This window comes from Dermacentor albipictus, chromosome 3 (genome assembly GCF_038994185.2).
Source record: "Dermacentor albipictus isolate Rhodes 1998 colony chromosome 3, USDA_Dalb.pri_finalv2, whole genome shotgun sequence".
Lineage (NCBI taxonomy): Eukaryota > Metazoa > Arthropoda > Arachnida > Ixodida > Ixodidae > Dermacentor > Dermacentor albipictus.
This window is the reverse complement of record NC_091823.1, coordinates 155,186,728-155,209,681: the sequence shown is the minus strand read 5'-3', so window position 1 is coordinate 155,209,681 and position 22,954 is coordinate 155,186,728. Positions and strand designations below refer to the sequence as shown.

General features: G+C 45.2%; 1 long non-coding RNA gene across 1 annotated transcript; it reads right to left on the bottom strand.

Annotated features, from left to right (window-relative positions):
* Window positions 1-2,320: 2,320 nt before the first annotated feature.
* Window positions 2,321-19,562, bottom strand: LOC135920585 (uncharacterized). The gene is made up of 2 exons (XR_010570279.2): window positions 19,250-19,562; window positions 2,321-3,399 (listed from the first exon to the last, which is right to left on the bottom strand). It is a non-coding gene; the product is annotated as an uncharacterized lncRNA (long non-coding RNA).
* Window positions 19,563-22,954: the final 3,392 nt, after the last annotated feature.

Sequence of the window (22,954 nt, the reverse complement as noted above, 5' to 3'; positions counted from 1 at the left end):
CCGTAACAAAATACAGCTACCTGTGCTACTTATTTTGTAAATGTGTTTGCATTATGGAAAGTTTTGTATTAGCGGTTATTTCTACCTGTGAAATTGTCTATGTCAGCTATTATACTTAGTCTTGCAAAAGTATGTTTCTCAACATAAATAAATGATCAGTATAAGTGTTGCTGTATTTATTTTTGTAATCTTGTCAGTGATGAAGTTTTTATACACTGTTGCACGTTGTATGACAGAATAAAATTGATGCACAACTTTTTAATGTGGTGTTGTTCAGATCAATTTTCATCTCACGCTAACATGCACAAATTGTGTGGGAAAAAGTGCCAACAAGAGTACCATAAGGTAAGACAGCTGTTTTTACTGTTAGATTGGATTATCGATTGCCAACCAGTTGTTTTTAACAAGCATAGTATGATGCATAGATAATGTAATCTAAGTTGGAATGTTGTTTTTATTGCACTTTATTATATGGGTCTCATTTGCACATAAGTGCAGCCTTTCTTATTTGTTATGTGTAGCTTACTTGCTTAGAATGTTAAGTCGTAAGTTTAGAACAGGGAAATAGGTTGAACATATAAATCTTTTGGCATATTATAAGAGACTTGTGCGGTGGTGAATTAAACTTCTACATGAGTTACATAATATTTTGGGGTCTCATCAAGGTTCTGAGTGGCATTGCGGTGTCATGCATATGCAGCTGCAGGCTACATATTGGATTTTGCTTTTGCTACATTTTGCTTGGTTGGCTATTGATTCCAGTTTAATAGTAATGAGAACTGTCTTGCTTTCACAGTGATTCTGTGCTGACTGATACATTTCAATTTTCCAGAAGACAATATCAAAGATGGATGAAATATTAGCTTTTTCTTGCTAGCCTGCCATGTGCTTTTTGGCACGTTTACTGTGGTGTCTTTGTTATCCTATGTTGTCTTTTCACAGTAGTCTTCTTGAGAACTAGCCGTAGTCGTGTGTACTTACAGCAAGAGTTTTTGACACATTTTGAAAAGCGGCTCGACACTGCCATCCAAGAGTGAAACGACTTACGTGGATCAGTTGCTTTACTTTATTTGCAAGAGACCGGCACCACGCACTAAGGGTAACTTGACACACACTGCTGGGGTCATCAGACTCATCTAGAAAAGTTACCGGAATCATTCTTTCAGTGTTCATGTGACACTTTATCTTGAGTCGTCTGACTCAGCAAGAATTGTTAACCGACTCCCTCAGCACTAGTCTTGTAACCCTTTTGAGAGAGTATAGGCGACTACTACAACAGAGTATGCATGACTATTGTGTGCGGAGTCGCACAAACACCTTGTATGGAGCACAGATAGTCTCGGGACTCTCCGCCAAAAGAGAGTTCGGGTGTCTCCCACAAAGTGTGTCGTATACGTGGCGAGTCCAGACTCTCCGAAAAGAGTAAGCGGTACTCTTTTTTTTTTCTAGTGTGTATAGTAATCGGGCAAGCAACATATGCCATCGTCTGCGGCGTTGCTCCTGTTCTCTCAGCGGCTGACCGCCATTTTCGCACTACAGAAATCATGCAGGTCTCTTGCCTAAAGCCGTACATTCGCTGTTTCTGCTCTTTCTAACTTGTGACCTGTCTGACCGCTTTCGCGGTGGGTAACAGTTAAGGCTACTCACACATGCTTGCACTCCATAGCCTTAATCTTTATATACTCATCACTCTTTTGCTCGCCTTGGTTTTTGTGCCTGTCTCACGCGGCTCCTTTAAAAAAATACCTCGTCATCTGACTTGCAAGAATGTTATTATTTATTCCTTTCTCTTACTCATTTCTGAAAGCCACACAACTATTAGCCGATCCGCAAGAGTGGGCCGCAGTGCCACTTTCATTAAGGAAAATGTTATAATTTTTTTCTAGATGGTTACACTTCTTAACGTGCCTGTCATGTGGTTTACCCTTCTGTTTATGAAGTGTGTTTACCGATATCAAGCCACTGGGCATCCACTGCAATATTGGTTGGGTTTTGCAGAAACATACGCACGCGGCGTTAGACGTTCGAGCCCGCCTCGTTGGTTTAAAACACCCGACGGCAACAGGTTCCTACGAAAGGAGATTTGCTAACATTACACAATTACCAGATTACAGCCCCATGTCGAATCCAAAAGCTACGGCAAACAAAATCTGCACAGAGAAATTCTTTACCTTGTGCTGTGACGCTACACACGGAAACTTCTAATCTACAAGGAAGCAGATAGCAACGTAACTATACAAACGGTCATTCGTCCAAAGCTCCGTCATGCATTTCTTAAGCCTTGGTATTTCTTCAGTCTTGAAAGTAAAATGAAAGGACACAGTTGAAACAGTTTTATTTGAATGTACTCTTGAAACAACTAAAGAAACAGGGTACATGGCTTGAAAAACGCCATGTTCGCGCCTCTATTTTCTGTATTTCGCAGCAGCCACCTCGTTGGCCTCTTCACGTATATCGCTCCAAAGATCCATCACAGGCGACATTCTTTCTACTTTCTTTATTGCTTCCTCCAGGCGCTGCAGCTGTTCCTGTGAAAAATACTTCTTCCATCCGCCCACTTTGCCACTTCTTACGAAGTGGTACTTATTGTTGCTGTCGCCGTGGTGTTCATTCTTACAAGTTTCGCCAAGGCGCCGCAGCACTTTTTCCATGACAGGATTTGAGATAGGGCTCAGGTCCGCGACCATTATATCTCTCATTCGATCCGCTGAACATCTTTCAAGTAAGTCACGAAGGAGGCACTCATCTTTTTCCAAATCCACTGCGTAACTTTCGCCCAGGAAACGGGCGAGCTTCAGTACGGTGCCTCGGGTGTCTGCTATCAAGTTCTCATAAGTGAGGAAAAATACGTTGCGCATGTCCTTGATGGCATATCCTGAAACCACATGATTAAAGTAGTTCCCATGGCCGGCAACGTCCTCGCCAAGAAAAGCATCAAAAAATTCGTCGAATGTGCCACCTTGGAAGCGGTAGACGCTCATAGTGGTCACCATGTGGTAGAATGACACGCAGACGTCCCAAGGGTTCCGCGTCACGTAGATGTACTTTGCTTCACTGCTCATTAATTCCTTTCTTACGGGAAAGTGTGATTGGAACAGACGTAGCGGCAGGCTTGGCTTTAAGTCGTCGGGGCCTCCCGATCCAAGATACACCATGTTCTGCGAGAAAGCAAGATGACTTGTGATTGGTTGGCCTTTCTTGAGAATGAGTTGCACAATATAAAGAACCCAGTGGGTGCCGCTTTTCGGAAATGAATGCAGGACTAAATCTCCTTGTTGTGCTCGAAATTTCAACGCTTCTCTAACGAAGGCTGGATCCCAATGCGGATCTCGATGGGTACCGTCTATGATTTGAGTGAATGGCTTGGCCTTGGACATGAGCGCTACGTAGACGCTTCGCCTGAAACAGCAAAAAAATTACATTGTTCTTAGAACACACTTTGTAACTTTATAACTGTAATTTTGCGACTTTTATTCGCATTATGAATTTTTTTTTATTCTGGTGCACTACTTCCTTTCAAAAATTCTCTTTGTGAAATGATTGGCACTGCGTATATTTGTGTTTTCAGATTGCAGTGGTCCTGCCAATCATGCTCAGTACGCTGACTCTTGGTCGTACTGTACCAAGGATAACGTGTGTTTTGACGGACACTTAGGAGGCATATTATGCTACCAATATTGACGATGTTCCGGGTCCCATGGAGCAGAACCACCTGTCCTCTACTGTCCCGCTATTTATTCTCTGTCTTATGACATCGGGTGGTCATATACTTTGGCAGATTTCACTGCAAAGAATGCATGTTTGCTAAGCGGCATCAGGCTCACCAGAGTAAATGCACGCATGTAAGAATGCATGCGTGCATTCTTGCTAAGACACTCGAACTCTGTAAAGCCGCACTGTACTTTTCTTCCGTCGGTCGTGTTACGGAGAAAAGAGTCTTTCGTTTAGTTTTCTATCGTATGTCTGACAGTGAGTACTACTGGATAAAACAAGAAGTTAGCATACTTCATCCACGTGCGAAAGAACACTCGCCTCACGAGCAACGAGCGTTCTTTGAACTAGCCATGATTTTAGCAATGCTTGCTTGTAGCAATATAAGGGGATCGGGGGGGATGTATCAATATATTTTGATTACTCTGTGTAATAATTTGAGCTACGCGAATGACTTTTTGTCAGTATTATTATTGGCAGTCTATGTACCGAAAATAATATACAACTGGTTTTCTAATATGCCTTTTAGTTTTCTTGCATGTGGCGATCGAAGTTAGCGTTCCGGGCGATAGCGACTTTTCAGTCTCGCAGCATTACAAGATTTCCTGAACAGTGCACAGAAAAAAACATGATGAAGCGAAGACTGTCTATGTTAATGATTGTTCATCATGTGCCACTGTGTTGAGGTAGCAAGGAATTATAAAGTGGTCAGATGTATCTCACTGAGAAGGCTAGTGTTGGCCGATCAGGTGTCCTTGTTACGAAGAAGGATGGTTCTGTTCACTGCTGTGTAAATTGCCGATGCTTTAACAAATTTACTCGCAGAAACGTATTATGGCCTGCTGCTAATAGATGACGCCATAAACTGCCTAAAAAGAGCAGAATTCTTTCCCTAATTAGATTTGAGGTTGCCCTATTAGCACGTGCCAGTAAGAAGTTGATCATCCGAAGACAGCATTTGTTACCCCTGATGGTTAACACGAATTTAACGCCATTCCCTTTGGACTTTGTAATGCGCCCGCAACGTTTGAGTGCATGATGGACAGAGTCTTAGGTGGCTTGAAATGGTATATGTGCCTCTGGTATCTCGACGATATTGCCGTTGGTTCGGACTTGAACGCGATCCTTCAGCGTCTCAAATGTGTCCTGGCAAGGTGAACGATCGCCTACTGCAATGGAACTTGAAAAAGCGCCGCTTCGCAGCGTACAAGGCCATGTATCCATGGACGGTGTCTTGGGCAAATCAGCCAACCTTCCCGTCATCGCTGAATTTTCCTAAACCAACGTCCGTAACAGAACTACGCAGTTTCGTTTGACTCTTAGTACCGTTCGCTCACTCAAAATTTTGCCGCATTTGTATGACGCATGAAGAAACTACTCGGAAGCAACGGCACTCCCTCTTTGGGGTCACATGAGTGTTAGCACTCTTTCAAGAATCTGTACCTTCTTCTTACTTCACTTTCCATTTTCCAGTACGCACGGAAGCTAGCTGTGTCGGCCTCACCGCTGTTCATGCGCAACGCAAGCTCGATGTCGCTGAACATGTCGGTGCAGACGAAAGTCGAACACTGACAAAAGCAGTAATCAATCACATTTTGACGCCGAAGGAATGTATAGCCATTGTCTGGGCTGTTACTGAGCTCCGTCCCTATATCTATGGCCGCCCATTCAATGTCGATACAGACCATCATGCACTGTGATGGCTTTCATCATTGACATATCCCTCAGGCTGTCCTGCCCACTAGGCACTCCGCTTTCAAGGGTATGACATCCGCTTCGTGTACCGAAAGAGCGCCAACATTCTGACGGCGATGCACAGGGACGCTCTCACCTGTCCAGTGAAATTTCCTGTTGCCCAGCGTCTCAGTCCACCATTTCGTCCATTTACATTGGCACAATCGTCCCTAGAAGTGCAAGAAGCACTGGATTGCTCCCTTAAAGACTTTCTCGCCGATTTCTAAACACAACTCCCCACTCACACAAATCACACAACCGAACACTTATTTATCAGACGGCCACTACTAGTTACTAGTACTTATTACCTCGAAGTCTGCGTTCCGCAACCTATCCATTCTTATACACTGATCGGGTGCACATTCAGGAGTTTTATAAATTTACTGCTACTGGCGGTACTACTACTAGCGGTACTACTGGCGAGGGAACGTACATCTACGTTCAAAAGTTTGTTCACTTTTGCCCCGATCGCCGACCGCATATGTTCACCCTAACTGTCGCCAGGCCTCTACATTGTCATATATAGCGTACAGCACTGTGTATGTCGTCTCTCGCAGCCCTTGTCCTTCGCGCTGTAGGGTATTTTTGATCATGAATTACCAACTGGCCCAAGCAACCACCCTCGTTCGCCTCTACATTGCCCGGCTCAGCCATTTGCACATATTGACATGGATTGCTGTCAGCCACTTCTGATATCTGCTGCTAATCACTGGGCCATCGTTGCAAGTGCCACTTTGACACCCTACGGGGAAACCACCACCATCTCGGGAGCGAGAAAACGCGACGTTGCCTAGTTCCTCCTTCGTCGTTTTATCCTGCGTCATGGTTCCCCCCCCCCATAAACTGCTTATTTATCGGGGGCGTGTCTTCTTGCCTGAAACATTTGAGGCACTCCTCTATCAGTGCCACGTTCTTCGTTAGATAACTACTGCGAACCACTCTCAATTGCATTCCGCCTATGACCACGCAAACTGAGACCTCATACCGTCCTTTGTCGCCCACGCATACAGCGCTGCTGCTTAGAAAACCACTGGCATTTCGCCCTTCTTCCTACTATCCAGTCACTACCCGCCGCGCACTATCGCCAGGATTCTCCCGTAGGGGCCGAATACGTCTAAATGTGTGCCTGTTTCTGCAGTTGCGAAGCATTTTGAGGAGTGCCGTGAACAGGCGTGGGCCTTAACTTCAACTGACCAGGAGCGCCAGAATAGCAACCCCGCTGAGACCAGCGGGCCCATATTACATCTTGGCGATCTAGCGTGGCGGTCAGTTCCTGCCAAGATACCTGGTGTCTCTTGGAAACGTTTACCCAACATGAAGGTCCTTACCACGTCGTTAACTACTACGTCACCGAAACGGTCGTGCACTCGAGGACCTGCGCAGTTGCGGATGAGACATTTTACATCTGAACCGCCTCAAGACGTACTACGACCCGCCCATCATGGTAACCAGGACGGCTTCTTTTTCATCCACAGGGGTAATTGTAGCAAAGGCGACGAATGCTGGACAATCAGAATCAAAGATGGTAATGGGCTAGTTGGAACATTTTTAGCGAAGGTAGCTAAGCGCAGTGAAACACGACGAGAAAAGAAGGTTCATTAGACACGCATGCTCAAAGCGCCTGTGCGTCTAATGTACCTTTTTTGTCCTCATTTTTCCCTGCGCTCTATCATATGTATTGTACGTGATCATAACCACCAACGCGAGTCATAGGATCATCGCTTATGCTCGGTGTTCAGGTATTACCGTTGCGTTCGCCACTATAAATTCCCAGTCAATTAAACTCTTTACACGCTAACGAATTCGTAATGGCCAGCTATTTTTACAGGGCAGGGAAGAGAACGATAACGGCTCCAAAGACAACGGAATTTCAAGACGGTCTGACTGGGCGTTCCCACGTCTCCGCTAGCATTTTGCATCTTCGTAAATGCATCTTGTGAATAACTTCATATGCGCAAGATTGTTGTATTTTTTGGAAAGAATCAAGAATGATGAACGCAGGTTTGGCTGAATGCGACGTGAGTGGTGCTTCAGTGAAAAAATTGTATACGGGTTGGGAAGTGACGTGTAATCATGTGGAATATGTGGGAGGTGCGAAATGGAAGGGTCTTTTTCGGTGGCGGCTTGGTATGTTTGGGTCTCGTAAGATGTAACTGATCTTGATGTGAAAAGTATGAACTGTGCGTTGATACGATCTAATTCAATGTGTAGAGGTAATGTGCGCGTCTCATCGTATAATGAATCTATTCGCGTCGCTCTGGAAGCTCCTGTGATCTAAAGAAGTAGAGTACACTGTGTAAATGTAGTTGTTGATGTCAGTTGTGAGGCGGATATCTGGACCACCAAACAGTCGAAGCGTATGTAATGGAAGGCAGTAAAACGTGGTGGCCGAATTGTCTTATCTTTGTGGAGAGTTAGAATAATCAACTATGAAAAGGCGTTAGTAGAAGTGATGTTGTGAGCACGGCTATTCTGTAGTACGAAGAGAGTAAATAAATGGCACACACCTGTAAGGAATGTGCTGCCGTTATGTGTACGGCACAAAACTAAGATGCAGCCTTGCTGTGACACACGCACTATTTTTACCTAAGGAATACATCCGAGTACGTTGATTTCAGTTTGTGCCATAAATTTGAATGACTTTCACTTTCACTTTATTTCCTTAAAGACCCCTCTTCGGGGTATTACATAAGGGGTGGGCGGGTGGTTATTACTAACTTTTCGCTGAACGTTCTCGCACTGAGCGATGATAAAACCTACTTCATAAGCAACTGCTATGTGTTTCTTTAAAAGCTTTGAGTCATTTGAAATATAACGCTTGAAAGGCTTTTCTTTCAAAAATTTAGCAAAATTGTGTTTTCATAATGACTTCCAAAACTTACAGGGGTGAGAAAGCAGCCTGAATAATGCATGCACATTGTGGACGCAAATGTTTGACAAGGGAGCATTGCAGTCACTTAGCGTGATAGCTGGACTAAGAGAGCAATATGCGAGAAGGTAGAAAGGTACAATCTCATGCATGCTACAGCGCCGAATAATAGGAAACAAAATTGGTGTGCTTCGGATATGGACTGTTGTTACACCTACTGCTAGTGCGATTTCGTTACCGCGACTCATTTTCTTCCTCTAACAGCAGATGGCTCTATTTTGCGCTCAGCTGTTGCCTCAGGGACATTTTAGTCATACGCGCCTACCTACAAACTCCCGCCGCTTGGTAATCTTCCACAGCACCGAAAACAATTGAAGTGCACATCCGCTGAGGTTGGAGGCGGCAACAGAAGGATTCGCGAGAGCTTAAATAATTTACCTTGGCGTTTAACTAACGGGTAACGTGTGACGGCGTAGAGAGAGGTTGCAGGTAAATTCTCACCAAATAGGCTTCATTACGGCTCACCCAAAACACGGTAACACACAAACAGTTATAGGCGATAGGGTTCGAAATTCAAAGCACTGCCAAAGGAACGTATCGGCCGGACGAGTACTTCTGAACTCCTGTTGAAAGTTCAGCAGAGCAAGTCTCCTGATGACTGTAATGTGTTCAGCACAGAACCAATATAGCGACAGAAAGTATCGCCAGCGTAGAAACGAGTTATGTAGCAGGCCTGTTGTGCAGCGGGAATACTCTCTCACGCTGTGCTACGAACACTCGGAGCATTCTAGCGGCGCGAAATGCAAGGCGCACCGGCATGTGCGAACGTTGAGAAATGTGTCAAGCCATTTTCAAATGATGCGAATATCGTCGCACTGGATGTGCTATTTCGCTCGCATGCGACCGAAACCGCACTCGTAGGGGCCTACTTTGGCTCTTCCCTCTGCGGCTGCGACCAACCGTTTGTTGGCACTTCGCACCGAAGCTGCGGTTTATCGTCGAAATTGCTCCGAAACACACAACGGTTCTTTCGCAGTTTCTTCTCTTTTTTTTTTGTGAAATGGCGTCAGTAGCTCATCACAACGTCTATAACAACTTTTTATATTTATGAATGTTTGTTCAACAAGCCTTGAACATGCAAGAAATTGAGTGGCGTCGTGTATTGAGCAAGCGGTATCTACCATCAGCACCGGCATGCGAGCAAGGCAGACAAAATCTCGTAGGTCAGATTCGGTTCTGTGATTTTATGCACATTTGTTGTCACAATGTGTTGCTGACCAGGCGAAGTTTCTTTTTTTTACGTTGGCTTCGGTTGCTGATAACACGTATTTTTCCGTGCCTTTCGGTTATTCACACGCATTGCGATATGTGAATACTACGAGGTGCACCTCACGAGAAAACATAGCCTTCGGATATCGTCCCAATTTTCTGGTCTGTTGCGTGCAAGCTACACGGGATACACGAAAACGCCACAGTTGTAGCATGGTATGATGTTACGGACGGAGCAATTTAAAGAATACGCAACTATGGTCAAACACTGTGTCGATGGTATATAAGATAATCGTGCAATATCCAGAATGTCCCGGTACATGCGCCACCATTTAGTTGCATGCAGTCGGGGGCTTCGGCTTTCACGCGTATATTTCTCGGGGAATTATTTCATTCCGAGGTTCTGGTAGTTCCGCTGCGTGACGCGACTGATTAGACTCACGAAGTTAACCCGTAAAATATATATAAGCAGAAATTTTCTAAAATAGTATATTTAACGCTTTGACTGGAAATAAAAAGCATCGTTAATTTGTTTTAGAAGCGTTAACGCGCGATACTCATCATATGCACAGATGTATCTCTTTTTCCTAATGTGTCATTTTTCTGCTGCATAGTAACGAATAAACATTCAACGTGCTGCATATGTTGCGCCCTTGCTGCTCCTGTATTAAGCATCACTTCGAAGGGTAAATGCATATTGCACCTACTTCACTGTGCTCAATTTCTTTTGTTTCTGCTGGCCGCAACATGTAACAGTGTTCTACGAAACTACTTTGCCATAAACATCCTTGCCTTCCCTTGCTCCTCTCTCTTTACGTGCTTTAAAACACACGCAATAATAATAAAAGCAGGCAACACGCATTGTTTCTATAAGCAGTAGATAACACATTAAACGAAAGCGAATCAAAATCGTGCATTGAACTCAGCCGGTTGCCTCCCTTCCAGCGAATGTTAGCACCTTTTCAAGTGTGGACGGTTCTTGCCCGTCCGCAACTAATAAACTGTGCATACGTATTACGAGCCATAGGCTGTACCCAGCATGACGAAATTGCTAATGAGTTTGGAATTGTACCTGTTACAGCATAAACTCATATAACCGTCTCCCGCCATTACTGCCTCTGTAAAATAAGTATCATGCAACTTGCAAAATATACAAAGACGGCATGGCAGTTGTGTATCTGAATCTTCTTTTTCTTATATTGTTAAAATAGCTGTGTGCTTTTATATTGCATGGCGTGATTTATTAGTAGCGTGTCTGCAGACTCCCGTAAATTCTACTCAGCCTAGCTTATGCGGTGTCGGGTGAGCTTCAGGTGAGCTTGCGCTGCCTCCAGGGGCGTAGCAAGGGGAAGGGGGTGGTGAAAGGAAATTCAGCCCCCCCCCCTTGAAAATTTTGCGTGCTTTCGTGCAATGCCGACCAACACAACTTTTAACGCGAATTTCGTGGCAACGAAGTGCACCTCGAGTCAAGGAGGCAAGGAGCCCATCCAAACACAAAATTTCTAGGGCATTTTGATGGCGTGCAGGGTCGTCGCGGCATCTCGTGCATTCCGCGTACTCTACGGAGCTCATGAATTTCAATTGTGAAACTTTACGGGTATAAATGTCTCGTAGACGTTTGATACGAAAGCTGCATTCACATTTCCAAAGTCGTGGTTTAGGTTTTCAATTCTGAAATTTGTCGGCTTAATGTTGTTATAAACATCTGACGCCGAAGGAGCATTAACTTTTCAAAAGTCGTACATCGGACCATAGAGCGAACAAGCCAAATCAACACACAATCAGACAAGTTGACAAAGCTTGCAGCGAGGTTCTATGGGACGGAGCGTTACGGTGGTTCATTTGTGCCATGATGTCACAAAAAAGAGTATCAACATTCTTTTACCTGCGCCAAAGTATTCATATGAAGACACTAAAGCCAGCAAAGGTAACAACGTTCTTATTTATTTTTCTGCTTTGACTTTTATTCGCGAGGGCACATTGAGCCTCTTCAATTTGCTTGTTCGCGCTACCCTCAGGCTGCAAGAGCCAGTTCGAGCGCATGCGTTTTTCTCGTGTTGCCCCGCCCACCGCGAGGCGCGCTTCTGTGCGGGTTCGTTTTTCTCTCGCCGATTGAATTCTCGCCTGGCAGAGCTTTGGACGCTTTCTAGCTAGCGGACGAGAAAAAGAAAGAATCGGCGCTCGCCTCCATCACTGTCGTTACTCAACGGATGCAACGCATTTGCTTGGGCGCAACCTCTCCGGTCACTCTTGTCTCACCGGTCATGGAGACCGAGCATTATGCTTACGTTTCCGTGTGGACCACGCGTCTCACATTTTCTACAATATTCCTTCGGTAGCCATATCACGTGCCCAAAGTAGGCATTCGATTGTGACTACTGTGGTTTCCTTGGCGTCTTTTTTTTCATTTTGGTACCCCGTCCCCACAAAAGATAAGAAAGGACATTGTTGCGGCGCAGCGAATTACCGCATGGTGAAAGTTCGATTTTGTTAGTTCTTCATCTTTTGCGGAAAGTATCGGGCCGCGGGACGCTTCAGTTACCGGACACTCTTATTATATTATTTCGATAGTAATTATATGGACACTCCAGGACATTCCTGCCATCACCATCACCCTCATGTTCCGTATAAAGTCCAAGAGCGATAACATCATGACCGCGCGATGCAGGCTGCAAGTGTGAGTGAAAGTGTAGAGGGGGTGGCATCGGTGAGCCGACGAAGGTGGCTCAGTCTTCTATGTGCAAGCGATAAAAGCGGGGAGGAAGCGCGCCTTCTTCCGTCGCGCGCAATACATCGGAGGCAGTGGAGGGAAGGGCGGCAGGCATTAGGATTCTATGACCTGTGAGTCTGTAATTGCGCAGCATGTTTGTTTGCCTTGTTTGGCGCATTACATACAGTGTTTTTTTCTTAGATAAGGAGATTCATTGGAAACATACGTATATCTCTATATATTGCTGTGAGGTGTTGTGTATATGTGCAGTCAACTTTGTTTCCAGTTACACTTTTTTGCGCTTTATCAAGCTGTACTATCGCATTTCTACTTTCGTATATTCGCATTTCTAATGTACAGGGGCGAGTCAAATGCAAGTGAGCCTAACCATCCCGCTCACCAATGGTTCGGTTCAATATCTGCGGGACATGCGCGTAGTACACAGGCACCTCATTTACAAAAGTGAGAAACGGGTTCGAGGATAAATGTTGTTTATAACCTTCATACACTCGGTTGAACATGGATGCGGGACATAATGGAGGCTTCAATAGTTGAACAGCGTGGTGTCGTGAGATTTACTACAGCTGGACGTGTTTCCCCAGAAAGAAGTTTGTCGCCATGTGGCAGCCGTGCACGTTGAACATTGCATTTAATTGGCCACTGTGAAGCGTTGGAGCAAACGGTTCAACGAAGGATGTCAAACTGGCAAAGACGATCCAAGGCAAAGCCAATGCTACCATGCAATCACTACCAACGCAATTGCATAGGTTGATGAGCTGATTAGACAAAAACTGAGGATAAGCATCGGTGAATCTGACAGAGCGTGTGAACAGCGGTCACGGTTCGGTTGACATCATAATTCGTGAACATCTCGATTATCAGCTCTTTTGTGCGCAACTGATGCCAAACATGTTGAGTACCCGCCAAAAGACGGATAGTTTCGGCGCTGTTTTGACTCACCTTATGCGGTATCAAAATTAGCGTGACAACTTCTTGTCTCCAATTCTGAGCGACGACTAATCGTGGCGCCACTACTACGAGTCTGAAACAGGACGGCAAAGCTTACAGTGGAAACATTCGAATTCACCACCCCCAAAGAAAGGAAAGCCCCCTATTTCCACCGGAAAGTGTTGACTTTTTTCGATCATCAGGGGCTATTACTGATCGAATTTCCCAAACCTGCAGAGAATATCAACCGTTTGCGATATTGTTAAACGCCCGATCGGATGCGCGTCGCAATCAAGAGCGAACGATGTGGAAAATTGACGAACGGGTTTACCTTGCTCTACGACCATGCCTGTCCAGACGCCGTTGATGTGGTTAACACAAAAGTGGCAAAGTTCAAGTGGGAAACACTCCAAGATCCGCCATACAGCCCAGACCCGTCGCCTGGCGACTTTCACACTTTAGGGCGTTTGAAAAAACCGCTCAAGGGAAACAGATTTGTGTCGGACGCTAACGTGTGACAGTCACAGATCTTTTGAAGCTGCAACCCGAGGAGTTTTATGAGACGGGAATCACGGGACTCGTTATTCAGCGGGACAAACGTCTAAATGCTTATGGAGGCTACTTTTATATAAAGTACCCCATTTGTCATATATTCTCATTGGATCGCTTTCGGTTGACTCGCCCTCGTATATTTTGGAGAGCTCCTGCTTTTTATATGTGCCCTCTGTTGCGACTATAATTTCGGGGCCATTACTCACAATACACGACCCGGGACAGCTGCTCCGGTGCAATACATTGGAAGAAAGGAACGCGTCATTGATATTTTCCCGTGGCCGTTGAATATGTACAAAAATGTAAAAAAGGTTCTTCAATGATGAAATTTCATTAAAATACTTGTCTTCAACTTGTTCATTTGACGCCTTTACATTTTTCATATCAGTGGCACGCACTGATTTGCTGGTCTCGAACTGCTATAGTTCTAAAGTTTGTGTGATATTTAGTTTACTTTTTAAATCCACAAAATCATGGAGGCATTGACATTAGTTATTGCGGGCGCAATTTTCGGGACATACTAATATATTCTTTATGACAAAACGCGTATTTTAATTGTCTTGACAGTGCGCAGCGTTCAAAAATTTCTTTGTAGAATCTTTGGCAATGGCAAAGTCGTTACTATTCAATCATTTGGTCCCTCGAGAAATTGTGTAAGGAGGAGACCGAGCTACAACGTGAACCCCCCCCCCCCCCTCCCGAAGGAAATTTCTGGTTACGACACTGGCTGACTTATATTATAATAGCGATAGTTCGTCGACATTGCTGCTAATATTACCGTCATGGGATTTAGAGGAACGCCCGGAACCAAAAATTTCGGAATTATTGCAACAAACCTTACGTAATTAGAAAGAATGTGAACACAAGATAAACAACATCATAAAAGAAGTCTCTAAACTTAGTAAGAAGACAAGGAATAAAAAGGCATTGCATGGCCATGCAGAAAATGCAAAAGTAAATTAAGACTTGAAAGCATGGTGCAACAAGCTGAACGACTACTGGATTATGAAAACAGAAGCAGAATAAATAATCTACTAGTTTTTGTTGTTCCCGCTGACAGAACTGAGAATGTAACCGATTTGCGGAAAGTCGTCGTAGAGAAGCATTCGCAAAAGCATGTAGCGGGTAGAAAATAAATCGGTAGGAAGAATTCATCGCATTGGCAAACAAGAACAAGGCAGGGAAAGAAAAGTAAGTATGAACTTCATGGATTTCCTCCAAAAAGAAAAAGTGATGCGGAACCGTAAAAAGCTAAAGGGCACTTCTTTCTGCATTCGTATTGACTACTCGAGAGACAGAACATCTGAGAAAGGAATTATGGGAAAGTACTGCGCCAGACCGAGCAAAGGGTTCGTGGGTCTCACTGGTGTATGATAAATTTAAGATAAATGGATGCATGTATGTTTGGGATCATGATCAAAATGAACCGCGTCGTTATACATGCTGGAGTGGCAGGACAGATAAAGACGACATGACTACAACTGCAAGTGCGCATAACCCAGACGAATTTTTTTACTCAGACAGTTCTGCGAGCAGTTCAAGAAAACCGCCCCAGTCATTGCTGCGAATTCTTGCGTTATATCCCCGTAGCATTGTTGACAAAGTGGCAGAATTTGGATACATTCTACTGGCGCATAGTCACCATGTAATGTCTCTCACAGAGACGGTGCTGCGTGCGCTAATAGGCAGTAATTGCATTGTCCCTTCCGGGTACAAATTTTTTAGGTGGGACAGAGATTCATGAGGTAGTAGTGCTGCTATCATTGTTAAAAATCCCATCCAAGCATCTATGATTGAATGTAATGTTCCTAAAAGTGTAAGATGCAAGCTAATCACATTTGAAAACAGAGTGTACTTCATTGGCGCAGTATACAGACCAACCCAGTCTTCACCAGAGTTTCTGGATTTTCTAAGCGAATTCCTGGATGACCACGTTAATAGGAACACCAGGTTGATAGTGGCTGGAGACTTTGATTTGCAGCATGTTAACTGGCAAAGCTTATTAGCCGGCGAGACAGAAGCAGTTAGCTGAAAAAAAATTTCGTCATGGCATAGAACAAAATGTACAAGAACCAACTAGGGTTACAGAAAAGTTAGTCATTGTTGGACCTCGTGTTGTTATCGCACAACATAATAGATTATGCATTAGATATTTTGGAGGGCATATCAGATCATAAAATGTCGAATCATACAGACCAGTGTGCGGAGTGTAGAGAGACCGTTCTTTCCTGTTAAAGTAAAAGACTTTAAAAATGCTGATGGCGCCACCATCATCTTTATTTTAGAAGTACAGTTTAATGAAGCCTAGCAGGCATTACAGTGCGAGTCTGCCGAGCAACTGGGCTAATATTTAAATGCAGCATCATAACTTGCGTTGAGCGCTTTGTTCCTACTCGTATTAGGAAAACACGGAAACGAAACCCCTGGATAACACGCAGCATTATCCTTATGAAAAGGAAAATTATAGGATTAGAAAACGAAAAGTAAGAGTGACGGAACTTGCAGCTATAAAAATTGAGATGAAGGAAGCTTTTGTAAATTCGAAAAAAAAAGTTTTTCAATCACAGGCTTGCCAACTTTCTTAATAGCTCATCATGCAAATTGTGGCGTTATATCGGGGAAAGAAAGGAAAAAAATGGCTGTGGCTTAGGTAAGGTTAAGCCCAGGATGCGAAGCATACTAGCCTTTATTTTAGTTGTTGAACCACTGTTTAGCCTGGTGAACTGCTGTTGCTTGGCTATATTTGGTTCGGCTAGACGAAGAAACAACTCATGCATTACTTCTTCGCCTTCAAGAGTGGAACGCGACAGCGTTCCCGTCGACCCGCCAAGGGGTGTAAGACAATGGGCTACAGGGCAGCGACTACGCGCCCCGCATTGGACGCGGTGAGCGTCGAGCAAAGCAGCGTTCGGCGCGGCAACGAAATGTGCGCCTGAGCAAGAGACGCACGCCTTAGAAACAGCGCGTTTCTAAGGCAACACCGCATTCACTAGAGGCGCTTTTGTACCGCTTTGAAGCGTTGTACTCGTGGCTCAGTGGTAGCGTCTCCGTCCCACACTCCGGAGACCCTGGTTCGATTCCCACCCAGCCCGTCTTGCAAGAGTTGAGCCAAAGCCACTTCTCCTCTGTCGTGACGTCACGGTGTCACGTGATTTCATGGTCACCGCCGCGCCTGAGGAGCTGGGTTGAGCCCTCGTAATATGCTTCGCATAAAAATTGAATAGCTCAAACGCCAGGGGAAAGGCCCTGACACGCGTTGAAGACTTAGCTGGTACTTTCAATCGAGTCTTTCTGTCTGTTTATATAACAGACAAAGGCATACGTCAACGGCAATATGACGGTCAACATAGGCGAATACGTCAACGGCAATATTACGACCGCAATGGAACCAGTTATTATCAGCCATGAAACTGTTTTACCGTTGCTGCTTGAATTAGACGCGAAGAAGGGATCTATCAGGAATCGCGAAGAAGAATATCGATCAACTAAATTTTTTAAGCAATGTTGCGAAAGTGTTTGCTTTTACTTAGTGATGATATCTGTGAAATCGACTTGAATGCATTCACTTCCACAAGGGTGGTACAATGCAGTAGTAAACCCAGTTTTTAAAAATGGCAACCATACGCAAGTAAACAATTAGCGACCCATATCCTTGACGTCAGTTTGCTGTAAGGTCCTAGTGCATGTTATTGCAAAACATGCTATTTGTTATCTGGACACTAACCAGTTACATTTCTCAAACCAACATGGATTCCGGAACGGCCTTCATACAATGACACAGTTAACAGAAACACTCCATGATATCTACTTGAACATGGATGCACGCCTGCGAACAGAAGTAATAAGTGTTTATTTTAGGAGAGGCTTCGATAAGGTTTCTCACCGTAAATTGCTTCTTAATTTTTGTAAATAGGAATAGGTAAAGAGTTATTAAAATGAATAGAGGCCTACTTATCTATGCGTCAACAGTCTGCAAGGATTGAGAATTGCGCTTCAAGTCCACAGTGCGTGTATTCGGGGGTTCCCCAAGGTTCTGTTTTAGGATCACTACAGTTTTTGTTTTTTGTTAATGATATCAGTGTACTAGCTGAACAGCCAGGTAAAATAAACCTTTTTGCCGTTGATTGTTTGATTTATTCCACAATAGCTCGCGAAGGTGACCAAATTCGCCTGAACAGACGCTTACAGGCATTCCATAAGTGGTGTTAAAAATGGGACATGAATATGAACTATAATAAAATAACCTTTACGGGTATTTTCTCAAGTAGGGGCGAAGTTTCCTTCATGTACTGATCGGAAAACATCCTTTGAATAATGCAGCTTGTTTCAAATACTTCGGAGTCAGAACTATGCACACATTAGAATGGCCCTCACACCACACTGATAATATGTGTTTCAAAGCAAACCAGACACTATACACCAAGATTCCACTCAGAAAACATTGCTCTGAATCATATTCACCAAAATTCTACTCAGCCAGGCTCACACGAACTAAGCCTAACCGGTTGGTTCAAGTCCTATTGAGCTGACCTATAAGTGAGTTCATCGAACTATGTATACATTACATTAAAGTTGGGACCCGTGCAGTGCATAAGCAAGTATTGTATATTTGTCCGTTTTGCATCGGATGAAACTAAAGACAACTATACATATTGCAGCTAGCTATGTAAGGATTAATTGACCATTGAGGGAAAGCTTCACCTTATGTCGATTCCAACAAGTGCATTGGATCTGCATCATATATTATGCTGATGCTATTTTTATGCGAAGCATATTACGAGGGCTCAACCCAGATCCTCAGGCGCGGCGGTGTCGCCTTGAATACCACGTGACACCGTGACGTCACGACAGAGGAGAAGTGGCTTTGGCTCAACTCTTGCAAGATGGGCCGGGTGGGAATCGAACCAGGGTCTCCGGAGTGTGAGACGGAGACGCTACCACTGAGCCACGAGTACGATGCTTCAAAGCGGTACAAAAGCGCCTCTAGTGAATGCGGTGTTGCCTTAGAAACGAGCTGTTTCTAAGGCTCAGGCATGCGTCTCTTGCTCAGGCGCACATTTCGTTGCCGCGCCGAACGCTGCGTTGCTCGACGCTCACCGCGTCCAATGCGGGGCGTCCAAGGCGAAGCAGAGTAACGCATGAGTTGTTTCTTCGTCTAGCCGAACCAAATATAGCCAAGCAACAGCAGTTCACCAAGCTAAACAGTGGTTCAACAACTAAAATAAAGGCTAGTATGCTTCGCATCCTGGGCTTAACCTTACCTAAGCCACAGCCATTTATTTAACTTGGTCACACTAGGGTGGCCACATTTTGTACATTTAAGCACAAAATTGTATAAATCAGCGTCATGATAAATGTTTAAAAAAAGTAGCTACATAAATTCTGCGAGTTGTCAACTAATGCGTAAGGATTCTTAGGCTCGGCTGTGACTTCGTTTTTACTTAATCTTTGCTTACTTGATTTTCCTAGCTTATGCGTGTCCGAGGCCTTCCCGGTGGCAAAGAATGCTTAGGCTTTAGTGGGCAGGGGCCAGATTTTCTCGCTGCCTCCGGTCCCTTCAGCGCAGTTGTACCAACTGAGCCGGAACGCCGGGCACGAGCGCGCTTCGATGGAGCAGAGCGGTCGACAGGTGAACACCAGCTGCCACAGTGTTGCGTGAGAGAGAGCGCGGCGCCGCGACGTCATGTCACCCTCGCCGTCGCTCTCGCGAGCCTATGTTATGCGCGCCGTTCCCTGTCGACGCAAGCTCGCTCCTGCACTCCAATCGTGTCTCGGTAAGGCCAAATGAAAACGCGCCAAACGTCTCAACGTGCTTGCTTGCCTGCGCGCGAGAGAGAAATCACTTTATCCTAAGGTAGTACAGAAGACCAACGCTTCCCCTGCCGAAAAGTCTGGGTAAATCATGCTTGTACTACGTGACCTGACCTTCGTCAACGTTACGCATCCCACAGGTTCGGCCTCCCGCTCGCTCAGCTCGGAATCTTTGTCTCGTTAATCTCCCATTGCCGGGGCTGGGGCCACACTGAGCTGGATCGGTGCGCCGATGGCGAGCTATTTCACGGGCGAGTTCTCACCGCCGCTTGTGGGACGCTGCCTGTTCCTCGTGGGAACGCACAACGCGTGGATGGCCCATTCGTTTTCCGAGACGGAACTGAATCGAAACGAGGCCGGCCCAGTGTGCGCGAGACCCTTTCCTGCCATTTCCTTTCCAGGCTGAAGCGAAATGGCTCTAATTGGTGGCGCACGTGGCGTGAGCGCGCACCTATGCACCTGAAATCCTTAATAATGACTCGCGCTCCGGCACCGGTGCAGCTTTCAGCTCATCGAACCGCCCTGTCCCGCAGCTGCTCTGCTCTGGGAGCAACTGGGTTTTGGTGGGACCATATACGCACCGAGACTTGTGAGCCAATACAAGCTTCGCTTGAAAATGCATTGGTATCCTCATTTAAGCGCGTCGCTTGCAGCGTGCTTCAGCGTTATACCAATAAAGTCCGCAAGGAATCGCTGGTCGTGAAGAGCCTCGGTGAGCCACTCGGCGGTAGTGATAGGTGGGAGAGATGAGGGCTTGGGCAAGGGGGTAGTTTTGGATGGCGTTGCAATATATTGGGCGATGTGCTGTGAGGACTTTGCCCACGCGATGTTAATAACTCGAAGGGAGCTCAGCAGCGCTCGAATGGACATTGGACCACCTCTAAGTTTCAAGTTGGTGCCACCCAGATATAAAGTTAGCCCAACAATCACATTTCAGTTGTTTCAACACTAAATACTGAACGCCAGGCCAAGCAAACGCGTATAGCCTAACACGAGTTTGCTATGCTTCACGGAGGTTTTCCTGGTCGCCACCTCAGCAAGATGAATCAACCAACGACGCATGCCTGGCGGCCTCGCCCGTATCAGCGACGCCCTGTTGCTGCCCTCCTGTGATTCGTGCCATTACCAGCATTGGGCCGTCTACCAGCGGCGTTACGCCATAAATCGCTCGTATAAAACACTATCCACAAGCTTTCGAGTTCAATGGGCACGGCGGACGGTGTAGAGATATGTGGCATAACACGTGTTTCCTGTGCTTCACGCAGGTCAGGGATTATTACTCCACAAGTGCGAGTGATCCCAGCTGCATCTTGGTTCTTCCATGACCACGTCAGTGCATTCCTATTGCATGTGAAGTGCTTAGTCTAAGCATCTAAACCTACCCACACCCAAAATACATTAACAAACTCACAGGGGGCAAGGAAATCGACCAACGTAGGCTCTGTTCAGAAACAGGAACACTCACACGCATAATGTGCGAATGCACCTCACTCCCGCTCTCTCATCCCCCCGTCAGCAGCGAGACTGACTGGACAGCCTGGCTCAGTTTCGGGGACGTCGACCGACAACTTGAACTAGTGGACTGGGCGGAAAAGGCCAAGCACTCCCAGGCCCTTACTTGAGCCCAAACCCTCAGCCACGTCCCTCTTTACCCTTCCCCATTTCAATAATGTTTATCACCACCACCAGTGTGTGCACGCTCATGCTCTGCTGGGACGTTGAGTTAAATGTCGGTTTGAATACAGTACAGTGCTCAAACAGTACAGTGTTCAACATCTATAACAACTTTATATATATATATATATATGTTTGTTCAACAAGCCTTGAGCATGCAAGAAATTTACTGGCGTCGTTTATTGAGCAAGCGGTATCTACCATCAGCACCGGCATGCGAGCTAGGCACATAAAATCTGGTAAATCAGACTCGGTTCTGTGATATTTGTACATTTGTTGTCACGATGCGTTGCGGACTAGGCGATGCTTCGTTTTTCTGTAGGTTGGCTTCGGTTGCTGATAGTACGTATTTTTGCGTGCCTTTCCGTTGTTCACACACACACGAGAAAATATGGCCTTCGGATATCGTCCAAATTTTCTGGTCTATTGCGTACAAGCTACTCGGGATGCACGAAAACGCCGCAGTTGTAGCACGGTATGCTTTTACGGAACAAGCACTTTAAAGAATACGCAACTACGGTCAAACACTGTGTCGATGAGATATAAGATAACCGCACATTATCCACAATGTCTCGCTACATGCGCCACCATTTAGTGGCATGCAGTCCGTGGGTATCGGCTTTCGCGCGTATATTTCTCGGTGAATTATTTCATTCCGAGGTTCTGGTAGTTCCGCTGCGTGACGTGACTGTTTAAGCTCGCAAAGCTAACCCGTAAAATATATATAAGCAGAAATTTTCTACAGTAGGATATTTAACGCTTTGACTGGAAATAAAAAGCATCGTCAATTTGTTTTACAAGCGTTAACGCGCGATACTCATCATATACACAGATGTGTCTCTTTTTGCTAATGTGTCATATTTCTGCTGCATAGTAACGAATAAACATTCAACGTGCTGCAGATTTTGTGCCCTTGCTGCTCCTATTATAACCCTCACTTGAAAAGGTAAATGCATATTGCACCTACTTCACTGCACTGAATTTCTTTTGTTTCTGCTGGCCGCAACATGTAGCAGTGCTCTAAGAAACTACTTTGCCATAAACATCCTTGCCTTTCTTCTTCCTCTCTCTTTACGTGCTGTAAAACACACGCAAAAATATTAAAAGCAGGCAACACAAATTGCTTCTATAAGCTGTAGATAACACATAAAACGACAGCAAATCAAAATCGTGCATTGAACTCAGCCGGTTGCCTCCCTACCAGCGAATGTTAGCACCTTTTCAAGTGTGGACGGTTCTTGCCGATCCGCAGCAAATAAACTGGGCATACTTATTACGAGCCATAGGCTGTGCCCAACATGACGCAGTTCCTAATGAGTTTGGAATTACACCTGTTACTACATAAGCTGATATAACCATATCCCACCATTAGTGCCCCGACAAAATAAGTATCATGCAACTTTCAAAATATACAAATTCAGCATGGTAGTTGTGTATCTGAATCTTCTTTTTTTTATTGTGAGATGCAGCTGCCTGCTATTTTATTGCATAGTGTGATTTATCAGTGCGGGTCTGCAGACTCCCTTAAATTCTACTCAGCCTAGCCCATGCGGCCTCGGGTTCAGCCAAGCTTGCTGCGACGCGTATTCACCAGCGTTTATTCAGGCGAGCTTGCGCTGACTCCAGGGGCGTAGCCAAGGGAGGGTCTTCTGCTCTCCCCCCCCCCCCTCCTCAAA